Source organism: Lissotriton helveticus, chromosome 8 (assembly GCF_964261635.1).
Source record: "Lissotriton helveticus chromosome 8, aLisHel1.1, whole genome shotgun sequence".
NCBI classification, from domain to species: Eukaryota; Metazoa; Chordata; class Amphibia; order Caudata; family Salamandridae; genus Lissotriton; species Lissotriton helveticus.
Genome location: NC_136069.1, coordinates 1,582,380,082 through 1,582,399,958, shown reverse-complemented (window position 1 = coordinate 1,582,399,958; position 19,877 = coordinate 1,582,380,082). Strand labels below are relative to the sequence as shown.

The 19,877-nt window shown below is 43.9% G+C and overlaps 1 protein-coding gene across 2 annotated transcripts in view; it reads right to left on the bottom strand.

Moving 5' to 3' along the window:
• The window catches only part of LOC144773527 (solute carrier organic anion transporter family member 2B1-like), a 477,218-nt gene that overhangs the window by 447,267 nt on the left and 10,074 nt on the right, over window positions 1-19,877 (bottom strand). The window contains exon 1 of one of the 2 annotated variants that reach the window (XM_078658589.1): window positions 13,203-13,793. The exons of the other annotated variant lie outside the window; for it this stretch is intronic. The gene's annotated coding sequence lies outside the window, so the exon portion shown is untranslated. Of the gene's footprint in view, window positions 1-13,202; window positions 13,794-19,877 lie in introns of those variants that run through there. 2 annotated transcript variants of the gene reach the window in all.

Here is a 19,877-nt window from a genome sequence, read left to right as displayed (position 1 = left end):
AAGTCCAAGTATGCATTAGTGTGAATTATTTTCTAATTAAAGGCACGTTTGATATCAGTGAGAATCAAAAAAAATATTGGTAGTTATTGGTAATAAATAATACACATGTATTCCACTGTCATCACCATCCTCTACAACCTCACCTGCGAGAATAAGGAAGAGGTACAATGAGGTAACATAACATGCTTTGTAAGGCCTCAGAAAGCTTCGGTTAGTGGAGCCACAGACTTATTCTGAAGGACTAGGGGCAGCCGCGGCCGGTAGTGGGAGTACCGGCCTGGCGGTGACATGGGGAGGGGGAGGGGCAGGGTGGGGGGTAGTAATGTATGCATTACGGACTTTAACAGGTAAGTAAACATGAAAATAAATAAAACCAATTTCGTTGAGCGCACTGCATCACATTTTGTGATGCCGTGCAAGCAGCAGAGAAGGGATTTGCCCCAATGTATTTAATCAGGGACATATGAGAAGTTTGTGTCCGATGAGGAGTGGGCAGGCAAAGAACAGATAGTGATTTTCCGCCTCGATCAACCAGATGTTTACTCTAAAATATACTAATTAAAAATACCAGTTCTATTTATCTAAAAGATAAATTTGGTGAGATTCCAACTACATGTGACCACGAAGTTGAAGCCAATTGTGTCTCATGATAATTTAATTGGTTTTTAATACTTGAGACTGATATTTGTTATTTCTTTGCATCTTATGGTGACAACTTGTGATAATGTCTGTTTGTCTTTGCATAATATGTTATCTTTTAGCTCTCTGATTATGGAGACTAGAAGAAACTGCTTTATAAAATACTAGATCATTGTATTAAGGCGATATTGTTTATTGATATAATGATGAAATAAATATGAACAATGTTTTTATAGAACTTTCATTATTTTTCAGATATTGTATTATATAAAGGTACTACTCAATACAGTGGGGCTTATTTACGAGCACCTTGCACCGACAGTGCAGCACTTTTTGTGACTGACCTACGCTGCAACCTGCTGCTCCATATTTACAAGAATAAGTACAGCCATTGTGCATGGCTTTCTGTTTCCTTGTAAATATGGCCACTTTACACGCAACACTTTGCGTGAAAGGGGCGTACCATGAGTGTTGTTGTGGGTGGTCCCATCAAACACCCATGACTTCTGCCACATTTCCAGATTCAGGAGAATTTGTAAACCTGGAAATTCGTTGGAATGCTATGCCTCCCTAGGGGAGGTGTGGGGAGGCACTAAGAAGAGAAATGTTTTAATTTCTCCTCATTTTTTCTCTTTCTATGCGTGCTGCGTGTGTAGGAAAGTGCCCCTCCCTGCACATAAACCATCATTAAAAAAAAGAACGTTTTTCTACTTCTATGTGTGCTGCATTAAGCAGCACACATAGAAGTTTAAACAATCTGTTTCAGATTGATTATGTGCAGGAAGGGACCCTTTCCTGCACATTCACAATCATATCCCTCAACACAGGGATCCTTGCACTATGGTTGATCTACTGGAACATGAATAATCGGAGCACATGGAAGATGTTTAGCATGCAATACTGACTCAAAGCTAGCGGTGGCTGGGGATTTTAAAGAAAACACATGGTACAACTTGTATGCAGGAGGGGTTTCTTGTTGTTTTGTTCAATATTCAATTGGCCTGGGCATGCTGGTTTTTTTCTCTCCATCATCCTGGGATGAAACAAATGCTTCAATAGGTTCTTTGTTGCTGTATTGGTCATGTGAATCCACTTGTTCTCTGATCACTACTAGTTCTGGTGAAACCAACATGGATTTCAGTAGTAATGTTGCCGGAATTGACAAATTATTCACTGTGGTAAAAGTTGTCTTTACTGCTATGGACTGCTCCTCAGTCATCAATGGTGAATGGTATTGTGGGGAAAAGAAGAAAACAGTTTGCTCCATCAACAATGGTGGTTCTGCTGCTCTCAATGCAGCAAAGGCTTCTGTGAAAATTTCTTCTGTGGTGTTGAAGGACTGTTTCCATGATATCCCTTTTCCTTGAATCTATACTTAGCAGCTTGTCTGTGAATGAGGCCCTCAATTGTAGCATTATCAATGATTGCCTTGACTTAGTATTAAACCCTTTGAGGGCTTGCTTATTCATCAACACTTGGACAGTCCATGAAGATGTATTCAGTGAATGAATGTCCCATCTTTTGTCTTGTTGTGGAGTCTAATGAGTTTTAATTTGTTGATTTTTTTTTTATGTTGCGTCCTCCTTACCTGAAGGAAATATTTCTACCTCAGCTTTATTCTGAATTTATAGTATCCGGCTGACAATGAGACTATGACTTGAGGCCGGCTCAAAGCATTGCTTCTTATTTTTTTCTTTAGGTCTACTTTTGAGTAAAGAAGATGGTCTCCAACCTTCCTTTCTTGACATCAACAGGAGTTGCTTGAGCAGACATATCTTCATCCAACAAAGTGATGGCTAACCCCTGTCACAACCATTTAAGGGGCATATTCTCAAGAACGTGTGATAATCATCGCAAAATTAGCTTAACGCAACTCTTCACATCACAGTCTATTGCGGGAAAATAACGCAGTGTTAACGTTGTATTCTCAACACAGCGGTACCATGCGATAGGCTCACCATAACGGGTCAAAAGACTGCATTAAAAGCAATGCGACGCCGCAAGAATGCAAAACACGAACGCAAAAAAGTTCTAATGAGGCAATTCGCGATACAAAAATCTGCGATAACCAGCGACAGGTCTGCAATTCCCACGCGTTATGCGGGGAAATGCACCATAGAAGCAGAACAAAAACAAATGGAAAAAAATAAACTGCGTTGCACCATGAATGTACCGGACCGAGTGCAGAGGCCAACGCGAACCCCACAAGCCCCACAGACCACCAGAAAGGAGCCTTGGGGTCGGGGAAGACCAAGGAGAAGGGGAAGACGGGGTTCAGTCCGCATGAAAACCGGATCAGCATCACAGAGGTGACAGAACATTACCAACAAGTGTTCATCACCTCCACCATGTCATTGGCAACACAAAAGGAAATGTGGTGGTCACAGTCATCAGTGTGGAGACGGTGCAAGGAGTTGGGAGTTCAGACACAGCTCGATAGGACCTGACACAACATCAACAGGGTGAGTAACAATCAGGGACCGGGGGACGGGGGCAGATGGGCACAATGGCACACATGCACAATGATGTGTAGCACACTGCACATTCACAGTGATCCTGGATGATGTCCCTGATCCCCGTGGCACACAGCAGCACACATACAAACACCAAGTAGGCCCCCATCCACCATGTGCCCAAAGAGGTCACACCCCACACATCAACAATCCCACAACCAACACATGCACACGTGTGAAAGCCTGCAAAGATGTGCATTTGTGAGCCACACTGACAATGCAAGTGAAACTACATGACAATCAGCATGGCTAAGTACAATCATCATGACATTGTGCATGCCAAGACACTGAGGTGGCTGAGTGTGGAAAACATCTGGAAAGGAGCAGGAAACACTCTGACACATCCACGTGCACAAATAAACCCCTGACGTCAATAATACATCTGCAGACAAACAATGCACAAGAGTACAAAAACCGTCCAAGAGCCCAAATGACCCATGTCGTCAACATATCAGCACTGTTAAAGCACAAAAGTCATAGGCACACTGCCTCAAAGGGATAAGGGGCAGCAAAATCACAGATGTATGGGCGACTCTCCCACAATGCAGCACACACGCATAGCAATAAAGCACATCCACATTGACAACAATGCGCTACAAAGTGCAACACTTACACTGCAGAACAGAGGACACAACTGAGTCCGCTTGTGCGTAGAAACTAGCCAATCACATCTGACATAGCAGGGAAATGTGAGATGAAAATGTACATGTACAACCTCACATCCTTAATGTAGTCCAAATGTCTACAGTCCCGCATCAAATAGTCAGCTCCTCCCAAACAGTCACAATCTACATTGTCATACCATCTGCGTGTAAACTTGAACAATGCACTAACATACATGTCAACACAATGTCAAAATACATCTCCCCTTCACATTGCAGGGGGACAAACAACACCTCCAGCAGAGCAGATCAGACAACTCATCAGGAATGCTGAAGAGGACCTCCACACCATTGACACCGACGCCCTATGACATGACAGCTCATGGACATCTTAGGCAACCCACCTCCAGGAGCAGGGCAACCCAGCTTCATCGAGGAGACCTAACCCCCTGCACAGACCACACAGCAGGAAGCACCCGCCACCACGGCTGGCTGCCAGCACCTCACCGAACCACACATCGCATTTCAAGACCAGTTGTTAGACTGCCAGAAGGAAGTGGCCGAACAGGTGCGGTGGGGTTTGACATCATGGAAGCTGAACTAGATCACAAATGTGGGTGCCTAAGTCCCATCAGGGACCACCTACACTCCCCAACAGACAACTCATCAATGATGCTGAAGAGGACCTCACACCTTCGACACCGACGCCCTATGACTGCTCAAGAACATTTTAGGCAACCCACCTCCAGGAGCAAGGCAGCCCAGCTTCATTGAGGAGACCCCACCCCCTGCACAGACCACACAGCAGGAAGCACCCACCACCACGGCTGGCTGCCAGCACCTCACCGAACCACACATCGCATTCCAAGGCCTGGTGTTAGAATGCCAGAAGGAGGTGGCCGAACAGGTGCGGTGGGTTTTGATCTCCTGGAAGCTGAACTAGATCACATAAGTGGGTGCCTAAGTCCCATCAGGGACCACCTATACTCCCCAACAGAGACCCAGGCATTTGCACATTTCCTGTACTGAACCACGCCCAGAACTCGGGATAATCATTCACACACCCGCGTTGGACCTTCGTATGCCGGCCCAGTCCCCACCACTTACGTATGGAGTGGGGGACGACAAAGCTACATGCCCAAGGTCTTACCCACTGCCTGCTGTGACATGGTTGCGTCCGCTACACAGCACAATGTAATGTTGTAGGACCCGGGACCCTCATGCATACATTATGTCCCCACGGACACACTCAGATAGTTTGTGGAACAGGCTACGGGCACCTGCGCCCAGCACCTTTATTACCAGGGTCACATGCACAGTGACGCCTGTGCTGGATGTGTGTGGGGTGAGAGTAAGCCAGCCCCAAGGAGTTGTCAGTGCTGGCAACAACTTGAACAGTGATCACTAATAAAACAGAAACAGAATACACCAGCATTATGGAAACAACTGCGAAGCATCATGGTGGTAGCCGGAGCAAGTACAGAGGTCACCCAATATGCAATCAGAAGTGTCCATGAGTTGCAGTGCACTGAGGTAGGGCCACGCAAGCTGAGCGGGTCCTCTTCTATGTCGAAAGTGAATGTCGCGGAGGGTTGCGAGGGAGAGTGGAAGGTGTCTTTACAGGGCATGATGCAGAGGGCAGAAGCCAGCCGAAACAGGAAAATGGAGGAGTGGAATGCTACAGCTTCACTTTTTACCACTAAGTCAGTATCACCAACATGATGCTGAAGACAACCCCCAGGCCATAGACTCAGACGCCACCTAAGTTCAACCAGAGAGTGTCCATGAATGTCGGGGCCCAGAATTAGTGGCACCGGAGCTGAAAGGGGATGCAGTCTGCGATGAGGCCTGTACAAAGATATAAACTCTGACAAAAATAAATAAAGACTGCAGTGTAGGCCGGAGGCAGCGGCCAGCAGGGGAGCCCAGCCACGTGTTGTTGGCTTGCGATGCACAGAGTTAGTGACACCAGAGCAGTTGTTGGTAGTGTTCGATCACCTCTGTAACGATGATTATTTTTTCCTCCGGACTGAAACGCGTCTTCCTCTTACGCCTTTCCTTCCTTGCAGTGATAGGAACTCTGCCATTGAGATTTCAAGACTCAGTTCCAAATGTATGACCTACTGGACCGCAGTGTGAGCCAATGACAGTAGTCAGCAAGGGACCACAGACACGTGTGGTTGGAATGCTATGCAAAGAGTTGGTGGCACCACATCAAAGGGAGTACCGTGATATCAAACGTCCCATTAACATATGAACTTGGTCATCAGGATATCAAGACTCAGTTCAACATGTGTGACCTACTTGACCGTAGTGTAGGCCGGAGGCAGCGGTGGAGCACTCAACGAGAAATCCAGGCCTGTGTCGCGGAGGCAGTGATGGTCTGAGGAGGCTGCCAAGTTCACGGGTCTCGGATTTGGAGCTTGCACCGGCATGTGGTGGGCCCTCTTTGACACATGCCAGTGTTGGCAGGTGAGCAGTGAGGCCTGGGTGCAGAGGGACGGGCATTATGGGGCCGAGGACCAGCGGCTAGAGGTGCAGCAGGCGCACAGGATTGCAGCAACACCACTCAAGGTGACGGTCTTGTGGCGGGGTGGGAGACACCGCCCTGGCAGACCCGTTGGGCATTCCGGAAGAGAACCACACCCAGGGCTATGTGCTTTTTATTCACACCCCTACACTGGCCTGGCATACGCCAAGCCAACCCACACCGCTCACGCTTACAGGGGGGGGACATAATAAGCTACATTTCTGCGATCTTCCCCACTGGCTGGGGTGACATGGTTGCATCCACTGTCCACTACACTCCAAACACCTGCAGTGTATGTCGACATGGATATGTCTGTGGTCTGCATACTGCAGTCTGGCCAGCACATCCACACCACACTTGGCATTGTGTACATTCTCATTCATGGGTCACTTGCCTCCTTCGCACATACCTGGTTCCTGCCTCTTCCAACAATCTGCTGTTGTGTAGCTGAAGTGCCATGCTGTTGATGGCTCATGTACATGGCTAGCCCAGGTTACCACCGTAAGTTGTACTGTCATGTCTGTTGGGTGGGCATGTTGTTTGGCATGTTTTACGTAAGTTTATAACATGTGCATTCCCAGAGTTCTGATTTGCATGATTGTGGAGTTGGGGTGTGTGGTGTGTTCATTTGGTTCTTGCCAACGAGCAAAGCATTTCTCTAGGTGCCATCCTGGAAGCGCCGGTTGATGATGGACAGTCGGAAGATGTAGGAATCATGCACACAGCCTAGGTAGTTGGTGACAACATTGGTGAAGAGTCCCTGGTGGTCCACTATTGCCTTCACACTGATGGAATGCGTGTGCTTTCTGTTGCAGTAATTGTGTGCAGTGTCTGCAGGGGGCACAAGTAGGACATGTGTGCAGTCAACTGCCCCCAACACGTGCGGGAAGCCAGCTATGGCGTATAAGCCTTGCTTGGTCTCCAGCTGTTCTTGCACAGTGTGGGGGTAGTGAAGGTGCCTGGGTACCAAGCTGATAGGCTAGCTGTGAGACTCTTCCGACTCAGGCAGTTGTTGGTTGGAAGGTACCAGAGGCCAACAGATGCAGCACAGCCAGCAGCATTGTCTGAGTTGGGATGTTGGTTATCCGCTGTGTTGGTACCATCAGCCTGTGGGCTATGATGTTCAGGATGCAGAGGATGGTTGTCCTTTTGAGCCTGTTGTGGGCAATGACATCCTCTGGTGTTAGGTCTGTGAGACTGATGCATATTCTGAAGGTCAGTTGTCTTTGTCTGCGCTGCCTCTGTGGTAGTTTGGGAGGGGGGCAGGCCTGGGTGTGGTGGAGGTGGTGTGTTTTGGCCCTCTTGAGTGTCCGAGCTGTATGATCAGTAGCTCCATGGCATCTGTTGTTCTTTCGGTGTGGCTCTGGCCTGGGCTCCCTTTTATGGTGCAGGTTGTCATCTGACTTTACACCAGGTCAGAGCAGGTGTTAAATTCCTGCTGCTTTCGCGCCTTATCACCTGTTTTGGAATCTTAGCACCGATCTGGCTGGTCGTTGAGAATGTTGCGGAGTGGTGTTGTTGCTGCTTTTTGCACGGGAATGCTGCGATAAAGTGCTGATAACTCGGTGATAAGTCCTTGAGAATATGCCCCTGAATCTCTTCAGATCGAGTGCCACAAATCACGTTTTTTAGGATCCTGGACAAACCGAAGGCACGTTTTACACAACCTATAAACATGCTTTTAGCAATAGTTGCTTTTTAAAAAAACAGTGATTGCTTTTTCCTTTTCCTTTTCTCTTCTAATTTCCCCCATAGCGATGCAGTAGGCAAACATCAAATGAAATAGCAGAGCTAAAATAAATAGATAAGTGTTAAAGCAAGTCACTTCCAAAATTAAATTGTAGCGTTTTGCTGTAAAAAAACACAACAAATGTGGCGCTGTTCTCTCACAAAATAACAGTGGCAAAATGTGTCAGCTAGAGGCTCAGGGAAGGGGGTCTCTGTCATTCCACCTCACGGGCTAAAACTTGGGTGACATAATGACAAATATCAATCTTCTTTACCAAGGGTTCCCATCCTGATTAGCATGAGAATGGCAGAGAGCCATGCCTCTGAAATATTGTGGTTTGAAATAATTCATTTTCAAATAAGAATAATTATTGTATTTGCTCATTTTTTATTGATCAGCCATTAGGAATGTGTGTCTGCCATCTACTATAACGATTACAGATGCACTTGTAGCAAGGAAAGCTGTGGCTATGATAACCAGGTATTTCATCATTGTATTTTTTATTTTTTACTAACACTGTAAAACACAAAACCAGTTAAGAACATATATTTGTATCCAGTGAAGCTAATCATGCCCCACAATTAAATACAAAAATAAAATAATCTTTAAATGAGGCTTGACGTTTCCCAGGAGAATGTATTCACATATGTAACCACGCAGACCACATATAGTATACAGTTGAAACAAAAAGATGCTCACCTTTCACATGTTGAGTAGTGGTCATGACATCTTGAATACATGTGTTTTTTTTTTTAGTGGGAGCTGCTGCTCTGATGCAGACTCAATGTGCTCAAAGACTGGATGAAAACTTTTCTTTTATAGAAATAGAGAGAAAAGAGTCTATATACAAAACATCGAAAGGGACTTACTGGATCTCAATGGAGAATTAAAAAAGGCCACGAATGTTCAAGAAAGTGAAGAACTAAGAGAAAGAGTAAGAAAGTAAGAATAAAGAAATTGGAAATGTCTGAGTATCTGGAAACAATAGTAAAAGAAAGATGGGAGGTCAGCAAACTTTCTAATTACGAATACGGTGAAGGATGTGGGAAAATTCTCACCTGGAAAGCAAGAACAGAGCGAACTAGCAATCACATTAATAAAATACATAGAGAGGGTCAAAATGGATGTGTGAAAACAGGGAAATAAGAAAGGAATTTGCAGATTTTTTCTCAGAGCTATACACGGAAGAAAGTACTTGTGATGGAGATCAGATACAAAGCTTGCTCGAAAATATAGAGATTCCTGAAGCATCCCCGGAACAAAGAAGGCAATTGAATCTAAGAATAAGTGAGAAGGAAGTTGGGGAAGCAATAAAATGACTAAAAAGAGGGAAGGCGGCAGGCCCAGATTCTTTACCTAATGAACTATATCAAGTACTCCAAGAGAATGTCCTGACCCCTTTTACAAACCTTCAAAACATTTTTTGATTATTGGAGAGCTTCCTAAATCATGGAATGAAGCGATAGTAAGTACACTATTAAAACCAGGAAAGGACCCCACTAAATGTGAGTCCTATAGACCCATATCCCTTCTAAACAGCGACTACAAAATATATACGCAAATATTAGCAGAAAGGCTAGGGACAGTGGCAGGGTCCCTAATCCATCCAAATCAAAAGGGTTTTATTAAGGGTAGACAGATCACCGAGCTGTCTCATGAACTTATCGCCACCATAGATATTGAAACTCATAACCATGTACCTTTGGCAGTTATAACATTCGACGCTACCAAACCGTTTGATCGGGTCAGCTGGCCCTTTCTAAGCGCTATATTAGCAAAATTTAACCTGGGAAATAATTTTGAGACAGCTGTAAAGAACATCTACAAGAGTCCAACGGCTAAAATATTGGTCAACGAGACACTTACTGATAGTGTGCACATAGAGAGAGGAACTAGGCAGGGATGCTCCCTGTCCCCATTATTATTTAATTTTTACATAGAACCTCTAGCCTGCCTCCTAAGACGGGAAGAAGAGATTATACCATTTAAATTTCAGGGATGGGACAAGAAAGTTGCATTGTTTGCTGATGACCTAATGCTATTCACCGGGAACTTAAACAACTCCCTTCCAAAAATAGAGAAGATTATAAGTGACTTTGGAGCAGTTTCAGGGTACCAAGTAAATAAATCTAAATCAGAAATAATGGAATGGAACATCGCGTCTGGAAATCCTTTAGTGAAGACCAAATTAAAGTATCTCGGAGTTGAGTATAGTAAGAATATTGAAGAAATAGCAAGCTTAAACTTCCAAAGAGTGCACAAGGAAATTAGCAGACTTCTAAAGGCTTGGTTAGGCCTACGCTTATCTTTTCTAGGTAAATTAAACCTAGTAAAAATTAGAGTATTACCGAAGTGCACATATTTATTCAATTCTCTTCCATTGGAGTTTAAAAAGGCGGAGATCAAAAAACTACAAGGGGAAGTATCCAGTTTCATATGGGGGTCAAAAGGAGTAAGGATCAGTTGGAAAAAGCTGAGAAGATACAAGCTACAAGGAGGTATAGCCAGCCCGGATCTACTGGAATATAATAAAGCGTTCCAATTTAAAAATATAAGATTTCTACTAGGCAAAAGTGAAGAATGGCCTGAGTCTTGGAAAGCAATAATTGGATCAGGAAACGATCAATATCTATACAAATTTGGTCATCCCAAATTTAAATAAAAAATCAAGTTGAAGACGATAAGATCTGCAGTAAGAATATGGTATGCCATAAGAACTACTCCAGGAATACCGTACTATAGCAAATACTCCCCAATTTGGGATTCTCCAGGAACACCAGAGTGTTTAAAAGATAGCTTAATCAACCCACTAAAAGAAGCCAACATAATTTATTGGGGCCAGTTCATAAAAGGAAACAAGATTACAGAGTGGGAGACCCTTGACAGAGAGACCCAGGAGACGTTATCAAGATTCAAATATTATCAATTAACAAGTTGGCTTAAAGGAGTAAAAGAAAACTTTCAAAGGGATGATAATATTGAACAAAAGATCCAAAACACTGTACCTTTTAAGAAGGAGATATCATTTTGGTACTGGGCCTTGATAAGATCTGGGGAAGAAGAATATAAAGTCATGCAAAACATCTGGGGTAATTCTATGCTAACCCATCCAATTGGGAACCTTTGGGAAGCCTCGAACACTATTGCAGCTAGAGTGATAAAATCTGCTCCGTCAAAGAAGAATCATTTGTTCACAATACATAGAGCATATTGGACCCCCAAAAAACTGTCAAAATTCAAAAACAGCACAGTAAAGAAATGTCCAAAATGTAGTATGGAAAGAGCGGATGATCTACACATGTTTCGAGAATGTCCACTGCTGGCAGAATACTGGGACCTGATTGGTAAGACACTCTCCGAGGTCATAGAACAGCCCATAGAGGTAAGCGTTGAACTAATTATTTTTGGGACTTGTAAATACGCACACAATAACATACTGTCTAAGGTGCAAGAAAATATCCTATTTTTACTAATCCTTTTAGCCAGGAGGGAAATATGTATAAAATGGATAATAAACTCACCACCAAGATACTCTGATTGGTTAAACTCCATCCTAAGGGTATATAAAGTGGATAAATGGGGAAGGCAGAGTAAGAAAAACAGGTTCTGGGATATTTGGGAAAAGTATAAATTGGGAACTGATAGGTGGTCCAATGATTAAAGCAAAGGCACCACTGATTTCAAGCTGAGTCTTGAATTGAGTAGTCAAAATGAGTAGCTCCCCTACTTCCGAAAATCATGTGCTAAGTGATGGACAAAAGGAGGCCCCGAAGGATAAGGTAAACGGAACACCTCAAATAACCAAGGGCCGAATTAAGGAAATGGGGCCCCTGACTCCTCCATACTCTAATCTTTTTTGCTTGATGAGGACTTAAAAAAAAAAGAAAACTTTCCTCTTTCTTGCTGGTAACAACCAAATCTTGGGACACTTGTCTCTCTTTTGTGCTGCCAGAACTAAGCCTGCACTTCTCCATTTTCTTTTTTTTGTGGACAGTGGATTATATTTTAACACAAATGTTTGCATATCGCAGCAGTGCGCAATGGGGACCATAGTTTCTGAGGACAGCTAGCATTCCTATTCTGTTAACAATGGCCCATGGACAGAGGGTTCACCAGTAATGCATAAAGAAATATAGAAGATTTTCATTAAGTTAGTTGATTTAATATCAATTAAGGGGTGCTTCGGGGAACTCCAAATCACAATTTAATACCTTCGCACTAGGTAATTTGTTATGGTATTGTGTGAGGGTGAGCATAATTCACGTGATTTGTTGTAGTGTAATTCTTTGAAATTACAGAAAAATTACACTAGATTACTTGAAGAGTGTAATTTAGCATGTACTGCAATTTTCGTAGTGAAAAATGCACACTTGTGTCCAAAATGGACTCCAGGATGCATTTTGTGCTAAGAAAAAAGCTCTAAATGCAGAAAAACACTAGCACCTGCAGTCAGAAGCCATTTGTACTCTCTAATTCCATCATTCCTGTGTAAGGTTTCTATTTCAAATCACTCATACTAAATCAAGCTGGTGTAATCTTGAATTTTCTGTGATTTTATGTCAATGGAGTAATGCAAAACTACCAAAATTACTCCGATTGCTGGAGGTGATCTTGGAATTGTAATAAAATGATAAACTATGAACAATGCTATTTCAAGATGACCACCAGGTTTAGAATGTGTTGGACACATTGGGTGCTGTTCACTGCCAATTAAATGAGTGGTGTGCGAAATTGGGTAGCTGGTTTAGGGTAGTGTGAGCCCATCTCAAGCAACAGCAACAATCTTTGTCAGGGTGAACCACAAAAGTCACTAGATTAACCTGTGCTTAACCCTCTGTTAGCTTGGCACACAAGGCAGTCAGGCTTAACTCAGAGGCAATGTGTAAAGCATTTATGCAGCACACAAATACTCATAAAATACAAATACAACACAAGAAAAATCCCACATCAATTTACAAAAATATAATAAAATATAATAAATAAAATGACACCAAAACAAATTAAATCCAATTAGTACTACCAGAGTTATGATTTGTTCAAAATGTTTGTGAAATCTAGTGCCTAAGAGATCAACGTGCCAATGCTGACACCCAGTCATATGCAACCGCGCCACATTCAAAAGTTACAGCTGACTGCGATGGAGCGCGGTTTGGATACACAAAGTTGAATTGTGCCTGGTCTTGGCTTACCTTCAGACTTTTGAAGAAGTTTTCAAAAGAAATATCTGAGAAGGTGAAGTTCAATGGGTCAAGGCAGCCGGCAGCAGAGGAGGTAGAGCTTGCAGAGGTCGTAGTGAAGATTTCTACATTTGGACTTTGTCACTCTTTTGGAATTTGAAAATCTCCTGGAGGATGAGGCTTCAGCCTGTAGCCAAAGAGAGTTCCAGGAGTTAGGATACCCCTTCTGTGAGGAGCTGCTGAGCAGAATTAGCTGCTGTAGAGAAGAACATGGAGGAGCTACTGTGAAGTCAGGCTGACTGGTAATGCACCTTGGGCAGTTTGGTGAGCAGGTAAGTCACGGTCTCCTGTTGGTTCTCAGAGCACTTTTTGGCTGAATTGTTTTAAGTCCCAAGTTTTGGATTTGGGCTATTTGGGCACTTTTAGCACCTCTTCCTAGGGTCCAGAATTGGATGGGTGCCACTTGGAGGGTAAGGACTCACTCAGGCTGGGCCCGTGGCAGGTTCAAGATGGTTGGACCTTTTTCTGTCCCTGCTCTGAAAGGGAGGGTAGTCAACTATCCTTGGAGTCACTTTGATAGCTCTGGTTTCAAGCAGCAAAGCTGGTCTCAAGCAGCACGGCAGTCTTCTGAAGTACACACCAGGCCTCAGACAGGACCAGAAAGAAACTGAAGAGTTGGTCTGAGGTTCCTATTTTTAATCCTGGTGCCAGCTTTGAAGTGGAAGAAACTTTTGGAGTTCTCCTCCCACAGTTGGTTCTGGCATTCCCTGCTTCCCTACCCTGGCTGCCATTTGCCTGGAGTCACAATAGGCTTTGTGTGTGCTGAGGCAACCCTTGGACATTTAATTGGGACTGTGAAAAAGTCTGCCACTCCCATCCTGGGCTGATGGCCCATCCCGCCAACAACAAGCCCTCCTTGTCTCTCTGGGAGGAATACACATAGGCCAACTGCCAGCTACACCTAGTCATGTGACCCAGGATACAAGCTGCAGACACCAAATGTGCAAGACAAGAAAATGTACAATTTTTAAAAGTCAAAAGCAAATCTCTTGCAATGGTCCCAAAATGAAATTATTCTACTTCCCGGGTAGTTCTTTGATGTCCTCTGACGTGTCCGAAAGTCTGAAAATGCTGTATCTTTTGTCAGGGCAAAACTAATTGCCACCATGACAAACTGAGGCCTTCTATATTGAGCACAAACTTTCCCACAAGCCAACTATCAGGCATATAGTAATACAATTAGAATTATATACATACGTCCAGTTGGCCAAATCATATATATTTCCTCCTGAAAGAGGTCAACAAGCATTTTCACTGTGAACATCTTATAAGCCTAGAGTTTCAGAAAACCTAACCAATAACGAATTCTTCAACTACTACAGTAATATATGATATTCCATGTTAAAAGAACTCCTGTCAACAGCCTTTAACACAATGCAATTACAACAGTTTCTAAAAGGCATGTTGATTTTAACAAATGATTTTCACAATAAGTATGTTGGACCTTTTGCCTTTGCCATGACTTTTCATAAGACACAGATGAGACCTAGAGCATTCAACATAACTTTTCACAGTGAACTGATCAGGGCTATTGCGTTTACCACTGCTGTTCCTCCCTAAACAATTAAGGCCTACAGTACTGAGAATAAGCTTTCTCAAAAAGCAATCACCAAGTACACAAACAAATATTCACAAATAATAAAAAATATATACAAAAGTACAGGGAGCAAAACAACGTACAGATGATAGTATGATCACCTACCAAGGAGTATCACAGGTTAAATCACCTAACACCCAGTGCTTGTCAGAGGAGGCAACTAACACAAGAATCCAATTCACCTTTAATCCATTTAGTGCTCACGACTAATCATTGACATCCTCAGCACTACCTCTGTAGTGCTAAGGTCCTCAAAAGGTCATCATTGGTACTGAAAAAGAAATTTTTCTGCTTTGAAAATCAGAAGCATTTTCTTTTTCAAAATCAAAGTCAGGATGTGGGAAAACAGCTTCCACACTGAGGTAACAGAAAAATAAAAGAGAAAAGCAGACTGCGCTAATGACGTATAACTATGGCCCTAGCACGTATCACCATGGGAGAGGCAGCATTGAAAAGAATACAATGTTACACTCCCAGCGCTGCCTTTCCCTGGTGGATCCCTGCTTGGGGATCACGCTGGGCAAGTGATCCCCAAGGAGGTTCTTTCACACCACTAAACCAGCAGGAATAGTGATTGCGGGAGGAGTGGGGGGGGTCAGAAATCCCACTAGACTCCATGGCTTTAGTAGAGGCACTTTTTTTCTTGGGGAGGTAAGGGACCTCCATGCCTCCCCAACCCAGCCATGTCAGTCTTTCTGCCCCCCTACGGAGTGGATATGGAATGTTTACCCCCTGTCTGCCCTCCTGGGCAGAAAGCTCAGTAGAAGCCAGAGAATAGTAGCTGTAGTTATTTTTTGGGGGGGTCGGGTGTGGCCACCTTATGAGCATGGCTTGTGTTCTTATCCACTGTGGGTCAGACAGTCCTCCTGCCCCCCGAGGTAGATTTGATTAGTTCATCCCCAATCTGCTCTCTAGGGGCAGAAAGTCCAATTTATCATCAGGGAAGAAATTTGCCCAAAACAATGAAGTGGTTGTGTGGCTGCCCAGGCATTGGGCTGTGCCCTCACCGTAGAAGGAATAAAGGTTTTTTTTGCCCCTGGGGTACATTAGGGGAGTACACCTCCATGTTGCCCCTTAAGTGGCAGAAAGCCCACTACACCACCAGGAAAAAAGCTGATCTCCAAAAAAGAAGGGGTTTGGCCATCTGCCCATACCTTGGGCTGTGCTCTCACCCCAGAACAGGTCCAGTAGTCCTCCCACGGGGCAGATTGAGAGAGTGTACCTCCAGTCTGACCCTTGGAAGGCATAAAGCCAACTAGACATCCAATTTTTGTTTTGGAAACACAAGCATGGAGTGTGGGCGATAAGGCTCACGTTCCGCCTATCCCATGGGCTTGAGACCCACCCAAGGAAACCTACCAAACCTGGCAGATTTGCCATCATCATAACAAACTCAGGCCTACTGCCGTGATCAATTGAGTACAGATGCTTCCACAATGCAACTGTCCGGCATACAGTCATAAAATTACAAAAATACACTAAATGACTGTAGTCTGCGATTCCATGTGAAGAAATCCTCAAATCCTCTCTGAAAGCTTTCAACGGTGTAATAGCAATCCATTTGTAAATGTCTTTTAGTTTTAGCATATGCCTTACACAATAAATATGTTAGGCCTATTGACTTTGTCATAACTCCTCACAATAAGCAAGCCAAACCTATTCCAATGATCATTGGCTTTACACCATAACCAACTCAGTCCTCCTGTACTGAGCATAACCTTTCACTCACAGAAAAGAGAGCAACAAAAACTCGTATTCAGTGGAATCACACACCTTCTGCCCAAATAAATGGTGTGCTCAAATTAATCAACATGTGGGTGAAGCCAAAGGCACTCCATCAGTTGTACTTCTTATAGCTCTTTTCTGTTTCTCATGTAAGGTCTGGCAACGGCTGCACTGTCAAGCCAGACCTAAAAATGAGGGTCTAGTGTCACTCCAGCATGCAGACCCAGATCTTGTCTAGTCACTGACCACAATCAATTAGATATGTGAAAACAAATTATTTTAGTGATGGTGAAGTGTGGTGATCATGGATAGGTTAGTAACAGTATTTTCAGTTGTTGATTGGGTGAGGTGAAGCAAGCCCCTCCTCCTCTCTCTTCACTTTTCCAACCCCCAAGTTCCTGCCTACTCCCCATGTTGGCTAAGCCTTTCAGTGACTCAGCCAATGAGAGTGGAGGCAAGACGGACCTGGCTTGGACTAAGGCCATGAAACATCTATTGTGTCCACATATTGCATCAGCTGACCTTTAGTGAGGGAGTGTAATGGACTTTGGCTGGAGCCACATGGGGCTATAACCCTTCTGCTTCATGACCTTTCCTGAAGGTCTGCTTGCTTTGGAGGGTTGGAGGCTAGGTATGCTGTGAAACCAGCATTTTTCTATCACTATGCCAGAGTTCCTTTGTCAACACCCTACAGAGCTGCTTTCCAACTTTGATCTGCACGTTGCAGTGAATATTATCTGACCATCGATTGCAAGTGACTAACTTAGTGAGGCAGGTTGCGCTCCTCCCTTTCACAGTGGTATTAGCTCAAGCCTTTGGTCTTTGCAGCTTCCTCATGTTTATTGATATGTTGGCGACTCCAGCGTCATATTCTTGCTAACCTGATGCTTTGGTTTACTGATTTAAACATAGTTTCCCGTGGCTCATTTATTGCTTCTGCTAATATAGGTTACACATTATCTTCTTGCAGAATCTTTCTTTTGTGCCCTTCTACAAATGAGTACAATTTTGTTCTGCATCACCTATGCAGCATTCACCTACAAACCCTCCTAATGTCTTCACATACATTCAAGTGGAAACTTGCTGGTAGAAGTCTGTTTAGAATCTCTTTACAGGACTTGTGTATTGGCACAGATGGAAATATGCCCTTAAGCATCTGCCATTTCTGAACTTTACATCCAATTTATTTCCACATTAAATGAATTTCACAAACATATGCCATTGTATTGCAGAGGGGTCCTCAAAGGGATACGTTAAGTCCTCTGCATGGCATGGTCTCCTATTCAGTGATTCAGGGGACCATGTAATTCAAAAGAGAAATCTGATTTAAATTAGCAGGCAGAGAGAATGAGAGATCAGGTCAGAGCAAGGGAATGTGCAATAGGTGAGCTGTGCTTTGACTGTACATTTAAAGATAATGATTTGGGACTCCTCCATACAATAGTGAATTTGAAGTACTTTCCCCAAACAACAGTAGTAGCACAGAACCAGTAATCCTTCTTGACCAAGGAAGAGAGAACATGCCTGGGCCCGTATTATGCAGAAGGCACATTTTCATTGTTTGCGCCTAAGGTGCACCCAAGGCAAACAATGAAAATGCGCTGCATTATGGTAAATGCTCTGCCCCCAGGGCAGCTGCAAACTTGCTCTGCCCTGGGACCAGTGCATTCCTGTGAAAAACGGAGCGTCTGGTTTGAAGCCACCCAGTGTTTTCAAAGTGCAGGCAGGAACACACCTTCACTTTGAAGGAGGACTTGAGATCCCCTTGCAAGCCGGTGCAGTGAGTGACCACACCCGCCTGAAAGGGGATGTCTGGGGGGTCCATGGGATTGCCATTTCCCCATGCAAATGAGGGAATGCCCTCTGAAGATAATGCTGGTTCTTCATGTGTGCCAGCTGTATCGCAAATGTCAACTGCGCCCCCGGGGCACTTGAACTCTGGTGGTCATGGCATTGCAGGGGAACAAGAGCACTATTGATAAAGACACACCATGTGGGGCCCTGTCCTTCCAAAGCCGGGCCACATTCCATCAACCAGGCGTGAGCCCCATGTGCTGCTGCAGGGGAGACCTTAGACATCTGTGCATTCTAATAGGCAAACAATGAATGAACACTACATTTCACATTGAAATAGGCCAAATCTTCTGCCAAAGCAGTTATAGTAAACTTTTTTCCATGAAAGGCAGCTGTCTATTGAGAGGCACACACATTTATACACAGAAACCACCTCTATTTTGTTGAAATGTAAAAATTAGTTGCTCTTCAGCTTTCCTTGGCCAAAATACAGCATTTCGCTTTGAGTGCATATTCAGCTGTGGGCCTCTACACTTCACAAAGTATTAAGGATGGAGCTATAGCTCAAGTTAGTTTGGGAATTGTCAATGAAGGATTTGCTGACCTGGCAGAATCAGGCTGCAAATATTGGGAAGCCTAACTACATTTTTGTATATATGGATTTAAAGGATGTATTCGCCGAGATAGAATATACAAAGATCATACTTAAAGTAAATAAGTCAACATGTATTGGATATCTTATCCAAAGCTATGTTGGTCTTTCTGAAGCGAGGAATTTAAGTGCTGACCTGTTTGAGAACTTCCCAGGATGACTACTGTCATTTCTGCTGAATTGGGTTAACTGTTGAGGGGGGTGAAGCCCTACTCAAGCAGCAACCTCAATCCTTGTCAGGGTGAGGCACAAGCAAACCCCAAATTAGCTTGTGCTCAACCCTCTGGTAGCTTGGCACAGAGCAGTCAGGCATAACATAGAGACAATGTGTAAAGCTTTCATGCAGCACTTCAAACAGTAATAATGTGAAAACCCAACACAAGAAAAATCACATATCAATTTAGACTAATAGAGCATAATGAAATAAATAAAAAAAAGACCAAATGGATGTAAATGCAAGCAGTAGAAGCGGATATGTGTAATTTCAAAGATTTAAGTGGAAATAGTGTCAAAAGGCCCAAAGCACCTCTTGTGGCCCTCAGTGGTGTGAAACCGGGAGAAAACCTGGAAGTTCAGGCCGACCACGATGAAGATGGGTCGAACACAGGGACCAGGTTAGTCCCACTTAAAAGTCACCTTCAGTTCTGTTGACTGTGAAGGAAACCGCAAAGAAATTAGAAGCGTTGTGGATGGTCATAATTGTAGCATTAAGAGCAAGCCAGGAATCATGGACGGTTGTCACTGTACTGTTCAGGTCCTGTTGCCATCGCGAGCAGGCGGGCGGAGATGCGTGGGGGCACTTCATGTGAGCGGTCAATGCTGTAGAGTGAAGAGATGGGTTGATGGAGCTTTACGTAGG